This window comes from Mycteria americana, chromosome 2 (genome assembly GCF_035582795.1).
Source record: "Mycteria americana isolate JAX WOST 10 ecotype Jacksonville Zoo and Gardens chromosome 2, USCA_MyAme_1.0, whole genome shotgun sequence".
Lineage (NCBI taxonomy): Eukaryota > Metazoa > Chordata > Aves > Ciconiiformes > Ciconiidae > Mycteria > Mycteria americana.
Window position 1 is genome coordinate 159,436,305 of NC_134366.1, and position 20,330 is coordinate 159,456,634.

The 20,330-nt window shown below is 41.2% G+C and overlaps 1 long non-coding RNA gene across 6 annotated transcripts in view; it reads right to left on the minus strand.

The window, feature by feature from the left end:
• Positions 1-1,771: 1,771 nt before the first annotated feature.
• LOC142406357 (uncharacterized) overlaps positions 1,772-20,330 on the minus strand; it is a 43,366-nt gene continuing 24,807 nt past the window's right edge. For 2 of the 6 annotated variants that reach the window (XR_012774551.1, XR_012774555.1), the window contains 4 exons: positions 19,430-19,559; positions 14,919-15,116; positions 11,705-11,827; positions 1,772-9,605 (listed from right to left, as the gene is read on the minus strand). This is a non-coding gene — a long non-coding RNA (uncharacterized LOC142406357). Of the gene's footprint in view, positions 9,606-10,863; positions 10,935-11,704; positions 11,828-14,918; positions 15,117-19,429; positions 19,560-20,330 lie in introns of all 6 variants that reach the window. The other 4 variants (XR_012774553.1, XR_012774552.1, XR_012774554.1 and 1 more) reach the window with 4 other exon arrangements.

Consider the following 20,330-nt stretch of genomic DNA (forward strand, 5'->3'; position numbering starts at 1 on the left):
CTAAGCTGAGAAAAGATCCTAAGTGTCTCAATACACAACCTATTGCTATATGCAGCAAATACTGTATTGCTTGAATAACAACAAATGGTTTCCAGAGGCCAAGGCCATAACTGAAGCAGGTTTTGAAACTGGCCTGACTGCAGGGTATGGTACATCTATACGACCTTTTGCAGTCAGACCTACGCCTGCCTCAAGCCAGCTGGATGCAAGCAAGTGCTGGTCCAAGAGCTGCAAAGCTTCATTAGTTTGGGGCTGTTTCTCTGCAAAACTTACAGTAACTGCTCGCCTTCCAGGCAGGGGATGGCTGATGTTCAGCTGGCTGCATGTGAAGGGGGAACGGGCACAGGTGTGTCTGCAAAGGACCAAGCAGCCATATCCCTCCCTTGGTATTGCACATCTGTGAATCTCAATGCAGACTTAGCAAGGACACTTCAGAACTCAATATTCTGGGTGCCAAACCTGAAGCTGAAAATGTGACTCGAATACAGCCTTTACCTGAGCAAGCAGACTATGACGAGTTAGTAGCCATGCCCAGGCAGTGTATAAAAAGTATTACAGCATGTATGTGCTAGAGCAAGGACCTGAGCAATATGACCCTGGAAGACTTTTCTTGTATTGCCCACCTATTTATCTCTCTATAGTCAAGGTACCTGAAATACTTTAAAGTTAAGTTTTAAATTTCTAAGCGAGTTTTTCTTTCTAGATGTCCAGTTCAACACCCAATTTACATGATGAATTACAGATTCTTCTGGACAGGAACTAGCCCTCAGTGCGGGAACAAACAAAGCAGCACCCAGTTCTTAAACTATATGTACTCAGTAGCAAAGGGGGAGTATCAAAACTGAAGACACTACTCTGCATTTACCTTAATGCCAATTAAATGACATGAGATGTAAAAAAGATGTCACTAAAATGTATTCCCGTCTTAAGGCCGTTTAACCTAGAACCAGTTTATTGGCCACATGGTCACCTCTCAGCTCTGATTCACTTTCTTCAGGCACCTGTGTCTCTCCATGGATTATCATGGGATATGAAGGCAATTACACTTCTACCTTAGGTAGTTCAGTTAAGTACCTAAGACTAGGTAGGATAAAACAAAGACCCTTGTGTAAACACCTAAAAGCAGAGGTTACTTTAGAAGGCTTGGCTGTAAGTGCCTTTGCCATAAACTCCTCAAAAATCCTTGAAAGAGCAAAGTAAATCCATAATGCAACTCCTCAAGGCATAACATTGTCCTAATTCTCCCTGTACCACAGCTTTATCCTTAATGACACTGATGTTAACTCATTTTTTTTCTACTTGATTTTGACAGACTGTCTATATAATAGTCATCTTTAATCTAATTTTTCAAATGCCAGTAAAGATAGATGAGTTCATAAGGGTAAATAACCTGTGTTTTAAATAAAGTGTTCTGAAAGCCAACGACCAAAGCTATCTATGAACTTCGCAATCATAAAAGCTTTCTTTGGAACAGATCGGAGACAAAATATTTCATTTGCTTTGTTAATGTCCTTTCATTTGAGTCATAATTATATCCAAACTGCAGCTTCTGAGGGCCACACAGAATAATACAAATGCCTTTGTTTCCGTGGATTCATGTTCTGTTGTTTCCATTCCCATTGCAATCCTAGTTACATGAATGAAGAATCTGAATGCAAAGGCATGCAGTATTCTGGGAGTTATAATAAGAAGCTGAAAAGCTTTGATTTTTTTTTCTTTTTTTTCTGCAGCCTATAGTCTGATTCACTATTCTTTCCCTGCTCTATCCTGGACCATGTCTTTCCTTGGTCCTTGTGGAAGTTATAGAGCACCCTCCAGATCTGAAGTACCAGAGAGGTGTCACTGTGTAAACAGATCACACAACCAGCCTGGGCCGTCTCACCTGAAACTGCTGTGCCCCAGAGAAGTCATTTCCCCAAATGACAGGACCTTGCCAAGCCTGGGTTTCACAAGGTGTTGCGCTAACTCCTCACAGTGAAGCATTAAAAGGGCCAGTGGGTCCATGCGTTATTTGCTAAATTCCTCCAGTCTGAAGTTAAAACCCTCCCTTCATTTTTACCCATTCTGTCAGCAGTTAATGGCGATATTCTAGTTTAATAGCTAGGGCTTAATGTAGGCACAAATTAAACAAAGGGAAAATAAAGGGGACCTAAGGCAGTCCTTGATGAAAAATAGACAATGTGAAGGTTCAGAAACTTTTGCAAAATTTAAACCCTGATCCAGATCCAGAATGATTAGTGTCTCTTGTGTGTAACATGGGGATACAAAGGTTGAAAGTAATCCTGCGAATATTAACATCACGACATAACCTTTGCAGCTGAAATGCCCTTTCTTACTAGGCTGTAGAATTCCCTGCTTCAGGGTAATACTGAGAACATCAACTTACAAGCTTTGCCTTAATTTAGTCCTCAGAATACCCACTCTTAAATGATAGATATCCCGACTAAAGAGGAACACAGATTTGATCTAAGACAGCTAAGATGTTTCTAAAAAAAAAAAAGACATTCTGTTCTACTGTATGTAGCAGTAAGAATACGGGAACAGCATAACTCGAATCAGAGCTGATACAGAGTAAATTATTTCCAAGAAACACTCAGAAAGTCTGTCAAGTAAAATCAACAGACATTATCACAGTCTGGCTAAAACATAACACATTTCTAACATCAAAATCTCATAGTGTAAAAAGAAATACAATAACCAAATTAGTAAGACCACCACCATAATTCAGTCTGAGAAAATGATAGTACCCAACTAGACAGTGTTGCCTAAAGTCATCTCTCTGGTGTTTTAAATTGGTATCTCACATTTCTTCTCTGATAGCAGCCTGGATTCAGAAATTCTTTTCATCCCAGACATATTATAAAATATCTCTCTGCATTTGGACATTACTGATACAGGCCAATTCTCCTGTCCACACTGCAGGAATCGTGAATATTCTGCATGTGGAAATTGTGGTGATAACAACCAGAGCCTGGTGCAGGGGATGAGAACAGAATATGCAATTGAGATCTGCACTGCAGATAAGCTTTCTGCACTGAGAACAGAAGATGTGAATTTTACCCATACATCAAAAACGTGCAGTACTCTGAGACTTGCTTATCCTTAAGTGGCATGAAAACACAAAGAGAAGAAAGCCTTTCTGATGTCTGATAATGAGAAACATGGTTGACTTTCAGACCTGAAACTATTTAACACACACACACACACACACACATACAAGAGAGCAAGTGAGAGAGAGAGAGAGAGAAATCTTTGAAAAAAATTTGGAATTAAATGAGGAAAATTACTTATTACAGTAGACATCAACTAATGGATCACATTTATTTTGTGTCAATTTGAAATGGCAGGGGGATTTTAATTATTTTCCTTACTAAGCACATCAAAAAATATTCACTAGAAAACACAGCAAATATGTTATAAACTCATTTAAGCCACAGAGCTCATCAACACTGTTTGCAATTATGAAATCATTTGGGGATATGGTATTTTTTTAGAAGGAATTGTTTTGCTTTTAGATGGAAACCACATCATAGTGCTTCAGACATAAATCTTTTATTGTATCTTCAAGAAAGAAACTGGAAATTGTGCAACAAGGCGCCACTGATAAAATATAAGTATCCCCTTGGAGTAATCTGGATGAGCTCATCACTTGGGGAAGATAACAGGGTATGTCATGGTTACAAAACACTGCTTTTCCTTTTCAGTTAGTGGCAGAGGAACACAATGAACGTAGTCCTGTAGCAGAACTCTGTGCACAACGCAAAACAAAACACTTAGCTCTTCAAGCCAGAAACTGCTTCTGAGCCTTGGCGTTGACTTACTTGACTTTACAGTTGGAAATATACCCCGTTCGGTGTCAGGTGGACTATTTCCTTTTCTTTCCTTGCAGGTAGAATTAGCATTGTAGCCAAGGGCTGCACATCAAAGCCAAGCAAAAGGAAAATAACGTATGAGGTAAACTAATGCAATGATCTGACAGAACTTGTTTCAGATGTAACCTGTGATGGTCAGAGCCTTCAGACTTTGGGAGGCCTCCAGGAAGATTAGTGCTGAGGAGACCTCATTCATCGTTTGTTGTCTCACTTTCACCCACGTGTTCTGCGTACCTGCCCTCCATCCCCATTTGCCAGATTCCATTGCTGGGCTAAGGGATTTTCACCGCTTAAGAGACTCACATACTTTTGGGTGACTGAACCACTGTCAACACAAACTTTTTCCACTAATAAGCAGTGAAACTCCATGGAACTGATTAATTCGCAACACTTAGTCCTTAATATGGCTTGCTAGACCATGAAGGACCATTTTCTGTGACTCTCCAGACAATAGTTTCAGAATCACTGTTGTCTACCGTTTCCTCCGTACCTAATATGCCAATACAGGGATAGAAGAAACCCTGCAAATCCTCTAAACCCAAGTTAAGGCAGAAGACGCAGACCCAGGTTCTGTACTTTTCCCCTGACTTGGATCTGTTTCAGGAGCGGCGGTTCCCAGCACCACTTCCATCAGTGGCACTGATCGCAGAGGGATCACTCATCGCAAATGATTCGATGAAACAGAACAAAATGGGGGAATTTATTTCACTAGGCTTCACACTGGTATGCAGGTATATTGTACACAGCATTTATCACTGTGACAATTTTCATGCTACATTCAATTTCACTTCAAATTAAATCGCAGCACCTTAAGTGCTATATTGTACATACTATCTGTGTGTATGAACCAGGAGGCTGTGCCTTCAGTTCAAACAGTACTGGAGCCAGTAAGGCCATGAATTCAGCCCTTTCTTCCTCCTGTAAAATAGAAACCTACTCTGCATTGCTGTAATAAAAAACTCTGGTGAAATTCCATTCACTACTTAAATAATCAATATAAATCTGTGATTCTTGGGCCTAGGCAAGGATTGCCATGTGATCACAGCAGCAACTTGTCTAGATGACTGCTCCACTGTCGCTGTCTCAGGTTTCTTAGGCACTGAGGTGACAGTCTTGCCTAAACGGGTGGGAAAGCTTCTACAATTATAACCTGATACACAGGTATCTTATATCCTATATATAACCTTGTACAGTTGCAATCTGTGATACTGACAATAAGTAAAGATTTAACTGACAATAAGAAAGAGGTCAAAGACAAAATTTAAATAGGGGAAAGCAAATAGAGGTGCTTAGTGAAAAAAAAAAAAAATCCAAACCCCATCACTCCAGATGCAAGCTAGACCTGTCTTGAAATACCAAATACAGTAAGCCCTTCAAAATTTGGCTTGTTTTCAGAAACCACATTTAATTCTGGTCCCAATCCTCTTTGTAAAACACCCATTCTGCCTTCAAGGGAAGTAAAAAGCCACAGCACAAATACGTTACCAGCAGGAGACCTGCACAGTGATAGCAAGAGGGAGGACGCAAGGTTACAGCCCTTCCTGTGCCATTCCTCTTCCTGCTGTCCCAAGAAGCAGCCAGGCAGCCGTAAAGGTACCCAAAACTAGGGAACAAACACAACAGCAACTGTGATTGAGATATATGGAGGATGAAGTAAGCCAGATTCTGAGGCAAAAGGTCACTCTATAATGACTGCTGACTCCTGAAGGGTATAAAAGACCTATCTGAAAAACAGTTTATTGTTGCCAATCAAAAGGTAAAGAAGACTTGGTGGCTGGTGTCCTTTGCCATCCATGTCCCTCACAAGTGATCCTGACCAGCCCAGTTGGACAGACATGTCTTGGTGCTTGGGAGTCTCTCCGACTGAAACTTCAGAGAACACATGTTTGGGGGTGAAAACAGTTTGTTTTAAAATACATATTACCTTCCTCTCCCTTAAGGTCTCTCACTGAGTTTGTCACATACTATTCTGCTCTAATTAATCCTTATACCTGACCTGATATTCCTTATAAACTTGTTCTTGCTTCTGATAATAAATAGGCACAAATGCCTACTTTTAATGTGCAAAAGACAATACATGTTTCGTCTTCCTGATAAACAGCCCTGGTATATCACTTAAACCCTAAAGACCCTTACCATGTCTAACTCTCTTGTGGTAGTAGAATAAATGCAGTTCAGTAACATGTACTGAAAGCAGATAAAATCAACTCATTGATATACCACTATTTTAGGGAGATTCTTTGTTATACACAGATCACCACTAAACAGCAGTTTCCAGAGAAAACAGGTCCATTGCAAATACCTGAGAACTCACTCATCTGCTTGAATCAGAAGTTAGAGCAAGTGGAGCTGTCTATCATAGCAGAGAGAAAATAATCATCCAAGGGACAATGTCCATTCATTTGCCAATACAATTCTTCAACCAATGCCGTAACATCAGTTTCTGATTTCTGTTGAGCACCAGTGATATTACCTTCTTCCCCTTGTTAAAACAAAATCTTGCTTCAGTTACAAACATGGTCAAATCCTGACTAGCAAAAGGTGCACAGCATAGTCATCATGTCAGAAACTAGGTTTACCCATTTCATTTCCCAAATATTACTGTTCTAAGTGTTGATACTTATAGTCACCTTGTACTTCTGTTTTCTGGACCTAGCTAAAAGTCAAATCTCCACTGATTTAATTTATATCCGCACTGCCTGAAACTCCTCACATGCAAAGGATTCCTAATGCACAACCTGATAATAGCACTAGCCACCTCTACGAAGTGCGTTGGAGTCTTCTGAGGAAGGGTTTTACATAAAAGATAGGTGTCTGTTAATATTCCTAACAACTTCTGAATGTGTTCAGACAATACCCAGCTCTTGCAGAACCTAACTGATATGTGTGGTTTAACCTGCTTAGTTATAGTGGGCTGCAGACATTATTTGCCATTGACGGCTCTATTGCTCTTAGTGTGGGACCTATCACTGCTATACACCCACTTGTTGTTAACGGACTTTGCTGCTTCTCTGTCAGTGCAGCCAGCCACGCTTGGTTTTTGACTTCACTCCAACAGGCAGGACTTATTCCCACCTTTCAGGAATGTTTCCCCAGAGTAACACACAGGCTGAAATGCAGGAAGGAACATGGACCATGCCTTCAAGAACAAGGAAGTTTTGCCTCAGTGTCTGAAGGAAAACGGATCCCAGAAAACCTAATATACCATGTTTGACAACACAACAGTTGAATTACCTTGTAGGAGCACAGCTTGTAAAAAGAAATGTAAGAGCATAGTATAGTGCAACGTTGTACGCTCTTGTTCAAGACATCCATCCAGTGAAGCCTATTTGGGTCTGCCTGAGTTAGAAGGGATGGATTACACTCTTGTGGGCCTTTTCAGCTCTGCAGTTCAGTGATCCTGTGTCATGGCATGAATAGATCTCACTATTAAGTCTGGCTCGAGATACGGCCCAGCTCCATAAAAAACACAAAATCCTTGGGTTTTATTATGATCATTTAAACTTGATGGCTTCCACACATTGTAGGTAATGGTAAGTTAACCAGTTCCTACTTCTTTCCAGTAAGTTAACCCTACTCTACATGTGGTTTAAATATTGCACTGCCTAGAGAACAGAGCACTAGGCATTATTTAGAAACATATATAAAACAAACTGCCAACAGATTGGAAAAAAGAATAGGTTCATCCAATGCAGTGAAACTCAAATTGACGGCATGGTGCTGGCTGATAAAGAAAAGATAATGAACAAAAAACTATATCAATAAAAGTATTATTTAATTGAACCTCTATCTATCAATTGTGTAAAAAAAGTGCTAGAGGAGGTATGTTTTTGTTAAAATCTCTTATTAAGCAAACAGATGCCAAAAGCAAACTGAATTTAGACCTCTGCTTAGTTGTAACTAAATGCTCTTCCATCTTCTGGAGGAATACAAGAACAAAATTCAACTGGGAGGTAAGTTCATTTCTTGCAAATACTGGCACCCAAGTATGACTGGTACATCCAAAATCCTGACAAAATGAGACTTTTTAAAAATTCCATTTACATTCATTACAACATAGTTTTGTCTGCACTGAGCTGAGACTCACACAACTAAGTCCTCCCTTGCATGAAATCCAGGCTTATCTGCAACCAACACAATTATGTAGCATAAAGCCATGGTCTTTGTCTTGTATATAAGGTCACAGACCAAAAGAAAGGACATTTGAGTTATGCCACAGATGGCAAAATGTTGCAAGCCACAGTCCCCTGCTCAGAGGAGCCCCTGAGAGACCACAGAAAGCATAACCAAGACCATATGACGCTCTACTGGAAGAAGATACTTAAGGAACTTGGTTTGGATAAACATAGTGGGTAGGCACATTTATCTATAAATGATATTCAATCCTTTGAACAGCAATAGCTCTACAGTACAAACGCGTAGAGGACTTCAGTGTCAAAGACGACCAAAGCTGGCTGTAGAGCTTGGTCTGCATTGTAATGAGGAGGCTCCCTTGCTACCACCCAAAGCCTGCAATTCTGGCAGGTGCTTTCACACCTCCTGAACATTTGATTTCCCCTGAACAATGGATAGGACATTTGTCTACTGGCAACCACAGCTCTGCAAGACTTAAATAATTTGGTAGATCTGTCTGATGTTACCGCATATGGGTCACAAAGAGTCTTTAAACCCACTGAAAATAATACATGATTAATTAACCGTAAAAATGCAGGGGTTAAGATAAAGCAGTTTTTGACAACCTTCTTCAAGTCTGCATATTATACAAATGGCATACGCTAGGTCTATTAGCAACTTTAAACCTCTTTTCTATTTCCTTTTTTATCACACTGTGTATTATCTGAGGCAAACTTTCAGTAGCCAAGGGCAATTATTTCATGCCAACTCTACCATTATGAGATACTGTCTCAGAAAAGAACAAAGATACTCAAGGCTGCTACTGCTTTGAAAGGAGCATAATCATTTTTATGTGCTAAGGTGAGCATCAGTTTGTTCAATCGCAAGCTGGTCAAGTTTCAACCGACAGCAGATATGGCAGTTGGAAGTTGCTCCATCTTTTGATGGTGAATTATTCTCATCAGCACGGGTTATTTTCTTTTTTTTCTTTTTTTCATTTTACTGGCAAGGGAAGGTGTACAAAGTCAGTTACTGCCCCTCCACTGACACGTGGTCCTAAGCATAGAGGCAGCCACACTGGCCAGCTCAGAAGTCCACCTCACTCACTTCCCTCTGTCCAACTGTAGCCATCAGTGGATGCTTCATGGGAAAATAGAAGAAATAAAGCAAATATAGAGTGTTTTTCCCCAGTGTATTCTCTTGGTTTCTGAGAAATATCCAACAGGGTCTTCCTGAGGTATGCATTGGATCCATACCATTATTTTCAGTAGCGACCAATGGATCTCTTCTTCCATCTGCAGGCAGTAACTTTTGAAAGCGCTCTGTCTTGATTGCTTACAATTATCTATAACCTTTGTGTCATTTTTGTCTTCTGTGATCATCTGCTATTGCTTCATGACCTTGCCTTTACACATTCGCCCGCATCTAGTGGGATCACATAGTCCTTCAGTTACAGACAGGTATTTTTTATGAGGATGAGGGCTAAGTTCACAAAAAGCCTGGCTTCAAAAAGAAACTTCCAACCTTTTCCTTCTGGATCCTTCACGACATGAAGATCCATGCCATGCATGCATCAGAGCAGGCTCTGGAGTCCTTCATCTGGTTTAAAATCATATTTACCTGCAGAGTAAAAATAAGGATAGTAAAGCATACAGGGTGAATATACACAGACACAGGATATTTAGGGATCAGGTCTTGGAGTAGGATTCACACCCTTGAAGGGGAATTAATTTCCAGAAAGCTTGAAATATTTGATATAAGAACTATAGAGGCAATAACCAAGTATATTCACCTGACAAGCAAGTAAACTATTACATTTCAAATGAAGTTTATCACTAGGTCATGCACCTCTATAAATAAAAAACAAAAAAACCCTCATCAGTGTTATAGCTATGTCATCAGAGCCAATTGTTTTTCGCATTAGGAAGTCCTCTATGATTGATTTTAAAAGGCAGTTAAAAAGAAAACCGATTCAGTCTACTGGATTAAAAACAAACAACAAGGCATTAAAGGACTAACAGAACTGATGGATTAAAATGCACAGAGGAAAGACAGCAGTGAATTGCCTGGCATTTTTGAATACCAAAAGCTAGGATAAAAAGAATTCAGTTTCCAATCAACAAAAAACTGGCAAAAAGGCACGAATCCAGACTCCCTGAGATTTATGCTTTATCTGCCAGTTAGCATTAACACGCCTGATCTAGGTGTCTCGCCAGCTTGTGGTATCATAAAAAAACAACAAACCTTGAATGTGTTATCACCACAGAATGTGTAATTACTTTAAGCACTAGCTGAAAATTACAGAGTGATGAATTTTAAAATTTGTATATATTTATTGTGGAGATAAAGTTGTTAGAGTAGATATAATCTATACTTCTGTTTAAAATCCTGTTTTAAATTATTTCACTGCCAGAAAACTGTGTATTGAAAGTAAACACTAGTAAAATGGTAATAGATTACGATACTGAAGCAACATAAAAATTCTGCTGGGCAACTGCCGTTCATTGTCTGAAGAAAATTATCTTGAGTCACTGACACAGCAGATACTTATCCACGTGACTTGTCCATTGAAGGATATAAAGCTAAACATGTGTTTACATGATTGCAAGATGGGATCATTTGCTAATGTCAACCTGATCTTTCAACCCTGTCACTCAGACATCACAGGCAATAGCACATATAATATCTGCTGACTGATGTTAACATTATAAACGATAAAACAAATAATAATTAAACCCTAAATTATTCAAACGTGGAATTCACAAGGCTAGTTTAAAAAAAAAAAAAAGAAGAAAAACACCACCACCACAATCCAAAAAACCTAACTTCTTTGACTTCTGAGATGACTTTTTTGAAGACTTTTGAAAATCCTACTTACCCCTAAATAAACAAAGATTTGCTTATGCCAAACGCTATCCAGCAGCAACTAAACATACGTGTGCAAATTACCTGAGGGAAAAAGGAGGCCTGCATTATACTATATCCCAAATTTGATGATAAAAATTATCCCCTCCACTTTTCAAATCTACTGCATATCAAATGTTGAGCGGTACTGTTTCAGTTTTATTCCCACTTGTCTCTAATTGCCCGTCATCTCTCAAATGCCATGTACACCACAAGCCCTATAAACAGGAGCCATCTTTTATTACTTCTCTACACAGCACTTAAAGCAGCAGAGTCTTTCTTTTCAGTTCAGACTCTGTACCATTCCTACCAAACGAAATAACAACGTTCCTGTGAATTTGCAGGTGTAATTTAGAAAAGTTCTTGAAAATATTCTCCACTGTGTCGGTCTGAAGTATGTACTCCTCAGTTCCCATTGTCACTTATTTTATGAATATAAATTTGGAGGAAGAGAAGAATTTCCTCTTCAAGCTGAGGTTGCAGAATATTTTCCAGTTCCCTGGTGGGACGAAGCCAAGGCTTTGACACTTTTCACCTAAAAAAGGAAGAGACAGCCATCTGGGGACAGGCAATAGCAACATGATTAGAGCACTTGCAGGATAGGTCCAAGTCACCAATCTGAAGCAAAAACAATTTTGTCAGAAACCCTCCATTTCTGCAAAATGTTACTGTGTTGGTAAGGTGATTTTTATATATATAAACATAACAAGAACCTATTTTGCTAGCAGAGTCCTAATCAATTCTAAAGAAGTATTCAAGGGAAGAAACAGAAAGAAACTGTAAAGCTTAAATACTTTATACAGACATCATATTACCTTCAAAAAGGTAACTGCAACAAGTGCCCTTCAGGTCAGAGTTAATAAGCTGGAAAATGAAGTTTATTTCATGGCTATAGCAGCTGGAGATGCTTGCCTGCTTCTCCCTCATCAATACTGCATCTAGTGGCAAGGTTAAAGAAAACAAAAAACAGCAATGAAAATGCTCAGTGAGGGAGCAGAAACAAAAAAAAAAAAAAAAAAACCCCACACACAAAAAAAATTACATAATCAATGTGGTGTAAATCCATAGGTATCACATGTACAACAAGGTCCTCTGTAATACGCTGGAAGAAATATCACACACAATATTGAGACTAGGATAAAAACAATAGAGACGCAGCAAAAAAAGGCAGATAAGTCCTATTTCTTATGCCACCCTTTGTTTCCAGAGTTGTCTTGTTCACCTTGGTTTTGTTTGGAGGAAAACAAGGTGGACAATGCTGACAATTAGTTTGCAGAAGCAGGAGCTGGTTGACCTAATTACTACAGGCAAATCAGGAGGGGAAACTTAGCGCTTGAGCTACAGACAAGCAGAAGGTGACAGATCAAAACAGCTCGTCTGAGTGTGAGCAGTATCTAGTAGCTCTTGGGTTTGTTAGACTCCAAGCAGCGAGGAAAAAAAAGTGTGGCAGCACTGCAAGCAAAGCAGATGGAGCAGCACGCTGTTCTTTTCTTGTACTTCTTTGCGTCTTCAGCTTTGGGTTGATTTACTTGCAGGATGAGCCTGCTCAGCTCAGGGAGGCAGGAATAAAGCAGATCTCTCAGAAGTGCTGCAGGTCCGACCTGCTACCGGGGCTGCCTTGCGACACCGACCTGCTGTCAACCCCCTCCACTTCAAGAGCTTTACTGGAGGAGCTCAAGTGAGAAACCCTGTTGCTGTAGGTCTCTCTGCAGAAGGATATTCACTGTCTGTACAGACTTGCAAGCACTTTCATTAAGTGCCTAAAGTTAGATAGGGTGAGTCTGGGCTCATAGTTAAAGAAATAACGGTTATCAGTGGTGATCTGGGACTGTGGCTTTTCTTTGTCTTTGCCACATCAAAGGTGTATCTTTCCATTAAGGAAGGTAATGCCAAACCATCCTGACAGAAGAAAGGCATCGTATAGCTGAACCCCAGATCTGGGGTTATGGTTCCATCTTAGGTGCTGAAAAGTAAAAACTGCTCAGTGATTTCTTTCTTCTGGCACATAGCTACATTGCCTAACATATGCGCTTTCCATTGAAGAAGACCCACATGGGAAATACCTCCCAACGAGTGAAGCCAGCCTGTCCTACCAGCCCTGAGGGCACACTGCTGTGGGTATCTTGTTTGTGCCATGAAGCCAGTGGCACTAGTAACTTTTTCTCTACTGGTTGTTCTGTAGCTGTAAGCACCCCCACTATCTCCCACACCTTTTTGGGTGCTATAAAAATATCCCATAACCATAAACCCAAATGTCCAAATTTTTCCTAAAAATTTGTCCAAGACAGTTATGAATTTTTACAACAAAGCTGCAGAGATTAAACAAATGAATATCTGCTTAGCATTCTTGTGACTGCAGCCAGTAAATCTATTTCATCATTACGGTGTTACAAAACCAGATATCGTCTATGGTATTTGTAGTTGCCAAAAACAAACAGAGGAAGGGAATGATATACTGCTTCTGTGAGACTAACGCCTAAGCTGTTTGTGGGAAGATAGCCCAAACAGGATGTGCTGATAAACACAGATATACCTTTGTGTACCAATAATTGGACCTCAATCTGCATTTCCTCAAATATGCTGTATAGCCATATTTCTTATATATTACACTTTCTCTTCTAATACTTCAGAAAATAGCTTGGACTGTCAACAGTTTGGTTCATCCTGAATTTAAAAATTAGCAATTAAAAACTTAGAGAGTAAAGGCAAATATAGGTAAATAGAAAGTAATATTAAATTGCAAAACAGGGAGAGTATTTGACTGATTGCATCACTTCATCCCATATTTAATGCAATAAAAAGCTCTTTTTTTTTGTACCCTTGAAGCTGTCACAATTTCAGCTTTGCAGTTCCGAAAGTCATTGATATTATATTGTATCTAATCTGACCATTCTAATACACAATATACACAAATAAAAATCAACCATATGCTACATGTGATTGATAAGCTACAAGCTTACACACATGCTTTCCTTCCTTCATAGCTCTTCATAAGTATACATACACACACATGCGCACATTTCTAGGGACAGCATGGCAGCTAACAACCCCACCCCATCAAGGTCCTGCAGTTTCTTATGCTCAAGTTGCCCACATTGCAAACAGGAGTTTAGGTTAAACGTATACAAGTTGGTTTGTTTTCATAATTGCATCCTGGCTTTCCCTGTCATCAGTATATGCCTTTTTTCTGCTTATGTATTCTGTCTTCGTAAACCAGTAGCCCACAAATCAACTATGGAACTAAAAATTTACATTTTTAAAGCAAAAGAAATTTATGTTAGGCATTAACAGGTAAATTATAGCAGATATATACATTTCTCCATCAAATGTATTTTTCTTTTTTTAAACATAATGGACGTAATTGACTTCAGAGGGGAAAAAAGAAGCACTAATAATAGTATTAAGTAGCCTCTGCTTCTTAGTCTTGGCTGTTTCTAACCACATCTTTCTCCTCCCTTCCTTTTCTCTGATGGGAAAGGGTCTTGCAAAATAATGGTAGGACACGGCAGGTAGAGAGTTAATGGGTTCAACCTAAAAGTGATGAAAATCTTGGTAACACAACAAAAAGTTAAATAATGAGGCAAAAAATAGGTTGTTCCTTTTTTTTTTTTTCTAGAGGGAAAATGTGCTGCAAGGATTAGATAAACTGCAGCTGCTGCAAATTCAGCTGGAAAGCAATAACTAAATGAAAGGTTCTGCTCCATCCCAAAAAGGTAGCAGAAACTATTCCAGGACACACAAGTGTCAGTCTCCTAAACCTTCTGCCTTACAGGTTAATAATTTATAACCTCCTGGTTTTAGCTACTTTTGGAAAACACTGGATTTAAGTACAATTTTTTTTCCAGTATTACACACAGCGAACCACCCAGTGCTATTCTTGGTCTCGTTCAGCATCTGAGGCCAGAGCCGCACGGCAGCCTCCTGCCAGCACTGCGACGGCACTGGCTGTGGCTGTGAAGAGCCGGGATCCCTGTCTGGAGCTACCGTGCCAGCAGCAGCCCTGGCAAAACAGCACTTTTATTGGAATACCTTATTACTCTTGCAAGGAGTAGTTTCACTATGATGATACAGGGTTTGCTGGGAGACACTGAGTTCTTTGTTGGTTTCGCGTCCCGGTGCTGCCCATACAGCCACGGCCTCGGAGGGAAACGCGGCAGCGACGTTAATCGGGATATTCCTCTTCCCCATGGGCTGGTTTTGAATGCTCCTTCCCTGCTGGAGGTGAAGCTTTATATGAAATATATGAGTACAGTCTTAATTCCTGTGGTGATTAAAGATATTACACAGCCTTTCACAAGACGAAACATGCTCCTTGTCCTGATCAAATTCAGGGAGATGTAATTTACCTACCGTCTTCTTTTGACTGAATAAAATGTTTATCCCCTCCTGCCCACTGTTAAATGAGGCTGGTTTCCTTCTAATGATGATGGAGTCATACCTGTATATAATTTCACATCTCCAGTCATTCTTCAGCATGAAAAAATATATATACATAATTTTGAATCTCTCAGGTATGGTGAACTGTCTACTAATGTGATTTTATTTTGCCTACTTCCATGAATAAATCTTTCAGTACTGAGATATTTGGGGCAGAGCAAGTTACTTTTCTTAATTAAGTCATTTAGACTATATATAAATCTGTAGCTATCTGTAAAAACATGTCATTATACTCACAAAGAACAAACAGAAATCATAACAAGTAATTACTGTATTTACCAGCAAGGCACAAGGGCAATATAAACTGCAAAACAGACACTGAAAGGCTACCATGGTTTGGCTCTACCAAATTCTAAAAGCTAGTCCCCAGTGAAGGACACTGAGGAATAAAGAGATTTCCTTAAGAGAACAGCACACTGGGAGGTGGGGACAGTTAGGAGCAGAGCCTCCAGCGCTTTCTCTACCCCTCCGTGACAGTTCTGCCATTTTCTGTAGTCATTTCTTTCACGATTCCTCTGACTCTTTAGCACCCCTGCTGAAGGTTCCCACGCCAAATATAGTTTCCAGGGGTGAGACACTGCTGTATCACTTTGCTGCAGTTATGTGCAAATGGCAACTGATACCATAATAATTGTCTTCATTTTAAATCCATTAAAAATCCTCTTGATCTTGTATTATTTCCAATTTATTGCATGAATTGTAGGACTTGTGCAGAAATAACAACAACAATAAAAATAACTTCTGCTTGAATTAAATGCCTCAATTTGCCATTTCCCAAGCGGCAGAGCCCTCCATGCACTCTACCCTTGGTAAGTAATGTTTCTCCCAGCAAACAAAATCTGAGTCTGTTCAGAATTATTTTTGACTAGCAATGATAAGTGATTGTTACGGTGTAGCACTTATATCTAAAACGAGCAGTGGCTTACATTGTATGTGCATCTATACAAGGACTGCATATAAAATATCCATGAAAATGGGGCTTTAATTGGCCTATGCTGTGTGCCAGAATATTGAAATCGAAAAACAAGGCCAAATACTTCACAGTTTCCCTTGCATATATCTTAAACAGCTTGCTTCAATGGGTTTGCTTCCCTGGGGAAGAGGAAAGGAGCACAGCTATAGGGGTTAATGGCTGAACAACCTCAGTTTCACAGACAATTCATCTGTTCTGTAAGACTTGATGGAAAAGGTCAACCATGAAAGCAGAGAGGAGTGAAAATTAATTAGGGTAAAATAAAGCTTGCAGAGATCCTCAACCACAGGGGGAAGGAGCCATCATTAAACAAGGGCAGACTGTTATCATACAAGCCCAGGTTTTGTAGCCCGTGTCATGCCAGACCCAAACCCTGAAGCAAGGAGATCCCTTCAGTTCTCTATCCTGGCTGCTCCTCGGCTCTGCAGCAGCGTGGGGTGGACGGTGGCACCTCAAAGCGAAGAGCGGCACTTTTATTGGGTTTATTATTAAAGTAAACAAATAATCCAGACTGAAGAATGAACCTCATATGTATATATATGGGAAGGGTGGAGAAGCTGAGCAGAAAGTGGAGTTTTTACCAGTGAGAGAATGATTTTGGCAGATGTGGATTTAAACTGGATCAAACAACTGGGAAGTTGAGTTCACAGGCTTGGTTGCAAGGGAGCAGTAACAGAATGGTAGGCAGAGTTTTGTAATCGCTGTCATGAGCTTTAAGAGCTGGGAGGGAAGAGGAGGCAGCAGGGAGTGGATTTCTGGGATGTAGTCAATGGGTGACATTGTCCTACTACAGCACGTGCCAGAGCAAACCTGTGCTCCCGCTCACAGCTGAGGGCAAAATCCAAAGAAAACAGCAAGGCACCTAAAGTGCAACTTATGCAGAATTAAGATGCCTACGTAGAGGACAGAGAGCCAAAAAAAACTTCACCTAACTTGTTTAGGCACCTGAGAGGCTGTAGGCGCTGAAGATCTGCTTTAAATCTCTAAGCTCTGCTACTGCGTACGCCCAGAGGCAGCGTCGCCTTGGCTGAGCTGAGCTGCCTGAAAGCGATGGGGAGTCACAGCCTGGGTGTCCCTTGACTGCGGGTGCCATCCTACGGCCACCTCCGCCAAAAGCTCAGCCCCTGCTGCTGCGGCCTCGGTCCCATACCCCGTGATGCTGGGATCCACCTGCTGCATGACAGTCCCGTGAAAGGGGGACCGTGGTCCTGGGTTTGCTGCCCGACTGGCGGGGAGCCTGGCTCACGCCCCAACATCCCAGCCACAGGAGCAGCCACGCTGGGGAGGAGCTGGAAAGGGGGCTCCTGCTGCAGCTGGGGTCCACCCGGAAAGTTTGTGTTTCAGACACGGGGCCAGGAGATGGGGAGAAGAAGGGAGTCTGATCCTGCTGCATAACTGCAAGGTTAATCAGCTGAAAAGGGGAGATTCACGTCTCTGTCTCTTACACTGCCTGTGCTCTTAGTTCTGGAGAAGTACTGCACGAAAAAGAAGAAAAAATTAAACTCGGGTCTTCCATATCCTCTCTGTTCTCTGACCGTTACCATATACAGAACAGAGATCATCTTCTACTCTTTATCTGTGGGCTTGGGGTGTTTTTATTAAGGTGGCCAAAACTGCAATGCCTTTTTCCTGAATTCAGCAGAGCGGCGTGGTCTGGGAGCACATCTCGTAGGATGCCCCTCGGGGGAGCGAGGCAGAGGAGCCCCTACTTTGTGAATTATAAATGGCCCCAGGCAGAAAGCAGTTACCTGCATGTTTAGTTCAGCCAAGAGAAAGGGACCTCAGGGCAAAAGCTGCAACAGAAATTAAGGAAGCTCAAGAAGTGTTCTGCTGCAACTTCAAGCGTCTGCAGCTTCTCAGAAAGGTGAATAGGTTAGGTGGACTGCTGTGGGTGGGACTGCACCCACAGTGAGGTGTAAGCCCCTACGTCAGTGCCAAATTCTGCCTGACCTCGACGTTATACAACTCGCTGCTTTTTGGATCCTGTCGTCTAAGGCCCGTTCCTTAAGACACAGACTTCTGAGGCAAGCGGAAAGTTTCTAGCATCTTAAAGGCATGACAGAGCCTGTTACTTCTCAGGCCATTATGCTTTGGAAAATGTGAAGCAAGAAAAGCAAAGAAAGTTAAAAAAATTATCCAAGAAATGAAAAAAGAATTCCATACAGTCAAACATGTCCTGGCTCCACCACTCAGCTCCCACTTCATCCAGTGAGAACGGAGATCCATGGGGCCAAGCGATATGGAAATACAGGAGAAAATGTCTTTTTCTGCTGATGATTTTTTAATTATTATTAGAGACAGAAAAGCTGCCTTCCTTCACATACCAGCTCCAAAAGCTGACAAATTAGGAAGTGGTTCTTCCTTATTGCGTTACACAGGGTGACCACGTTGACTACTTGCTTTCTCTGTCCAAAACTGCAACCGCTGCCTGGTTTGTGCATTAGGCACGGGAGAAGCTCCAGTTTTCCCTGTCGGCATCGCAACGGAGGGTGGACCGCTCCCTGCCAGCCCGGCGCAGTGACGCTCCGCTGCTGGTAAACCACAACAAAGGCTTCCAGTCAAAAAAACCCACCCCTTTGCTCCGAGTCTTTGCTAAATGCGGACTCCACAGACCTGCATGGAGAACGGCGCTGGCAGCCCGCAACGGGAGACGTCTGCAACACAATGGAGGAACTGACGCATTTTTAGCACCATTTACTAGCACCTTATCTATTATTTATTTACATACACACATATATACACAGACGTGTCTGGTAGGAGTAGTTACTATAGAAATATGTAGTCAGGGTGGAAAAGACTACGCCTTAAAGTGGGCTGAACATGGCTGTTCAATTTTAAGGAATTGGCTATGCATGAAGTTATGGGAAAACGTACCTCACTCTTGGCTCAACTTGCGCTATGACTGAAGCTTTTATTGACATAGTCTAAGTTCAGATACATCACTGAGTTTCCACACAGGTCACTCCCTTGATCAGCTAATTGATTTTAGCTCTGTCTTTGGGTAATTATTTCTGAGAAAGCAGGGATATAGGGCAGGATCAGGATGCAAGCATGGCAGAGGAGGCAGCTGCCTAGGGCCGCTGCTTGCCCAGTGGCTCTGCTCCTCTGCCAAACCACCCCTCGGCACTACCTGCGTGGTCTCCCTGCCCCAGAGGGAGGGAGCAGAAAGGCTGGCCGCTTCTCTCTTCCTCTCCTTCTCCCAGCTGGTGGTGTTCCTCAATTTCCCAAGACAGCAAAACTCCTTTTCTTTCCTCCAGCTGCTGTCAGAGGGAAAAGAAAAGGGAAAAGGTGCATCTCATGGGGCCAAGCTGGGGTCAAAGGGTGCAAACAGAGAGAAAGCACCTTCACCCCAGGTTTCCTTTTCAGCCACAATCTGCCGTTGGGTTGGAGCCACCACCCCATTGCTGTGGGGCACAAGACCTCAGGGGACAGGTTACAGTCCTTCCCTCTGCAAACAGGACCACATCAGCTTGGATGCAGGGAGGTCAAGTCATTAGTGTGGGAGCAGAGAGACTATCCTAATTTGATTTTCATAACCTCCCATCACCCCTAATCCCACTGGCCTTTCTCAGCTCCTCAGGTCCCCACTGGATGCTTCGCCTCCCACGCGACTCATTTGGCCTCCCAGAATTTATATTCTCAAGGCACAAAGTTGAGTTTTGCCTTTGAGCTGACTTTGGCATGGGACTTTCAAAATCTCATCAGGTAAAAACCAAAACACTTTTCTTTCTCTTTTTTTAATCTTATAAATTATCCTGTGACTTGTTATATAATAATGACTGTACCTTCAGTGGAGGAAGGGACTGTTTGATCCCATAAATGATGGCTGTAGTTATCAAATATTTTCACTTCCCTTTGGTGTTTAAGAACCCGTGAAAACCATTTATTGCCTCGTATATCCTTCTTAACATCTTATCCTCTAATTGTTCTCTATAGAATGAAAACAAATGGCTGAGGATGCTCAATTTGTTGTAATATAAACATTTATTGGAGCAGTATGTACATTATGATCCATTTTATTTCAATACTAT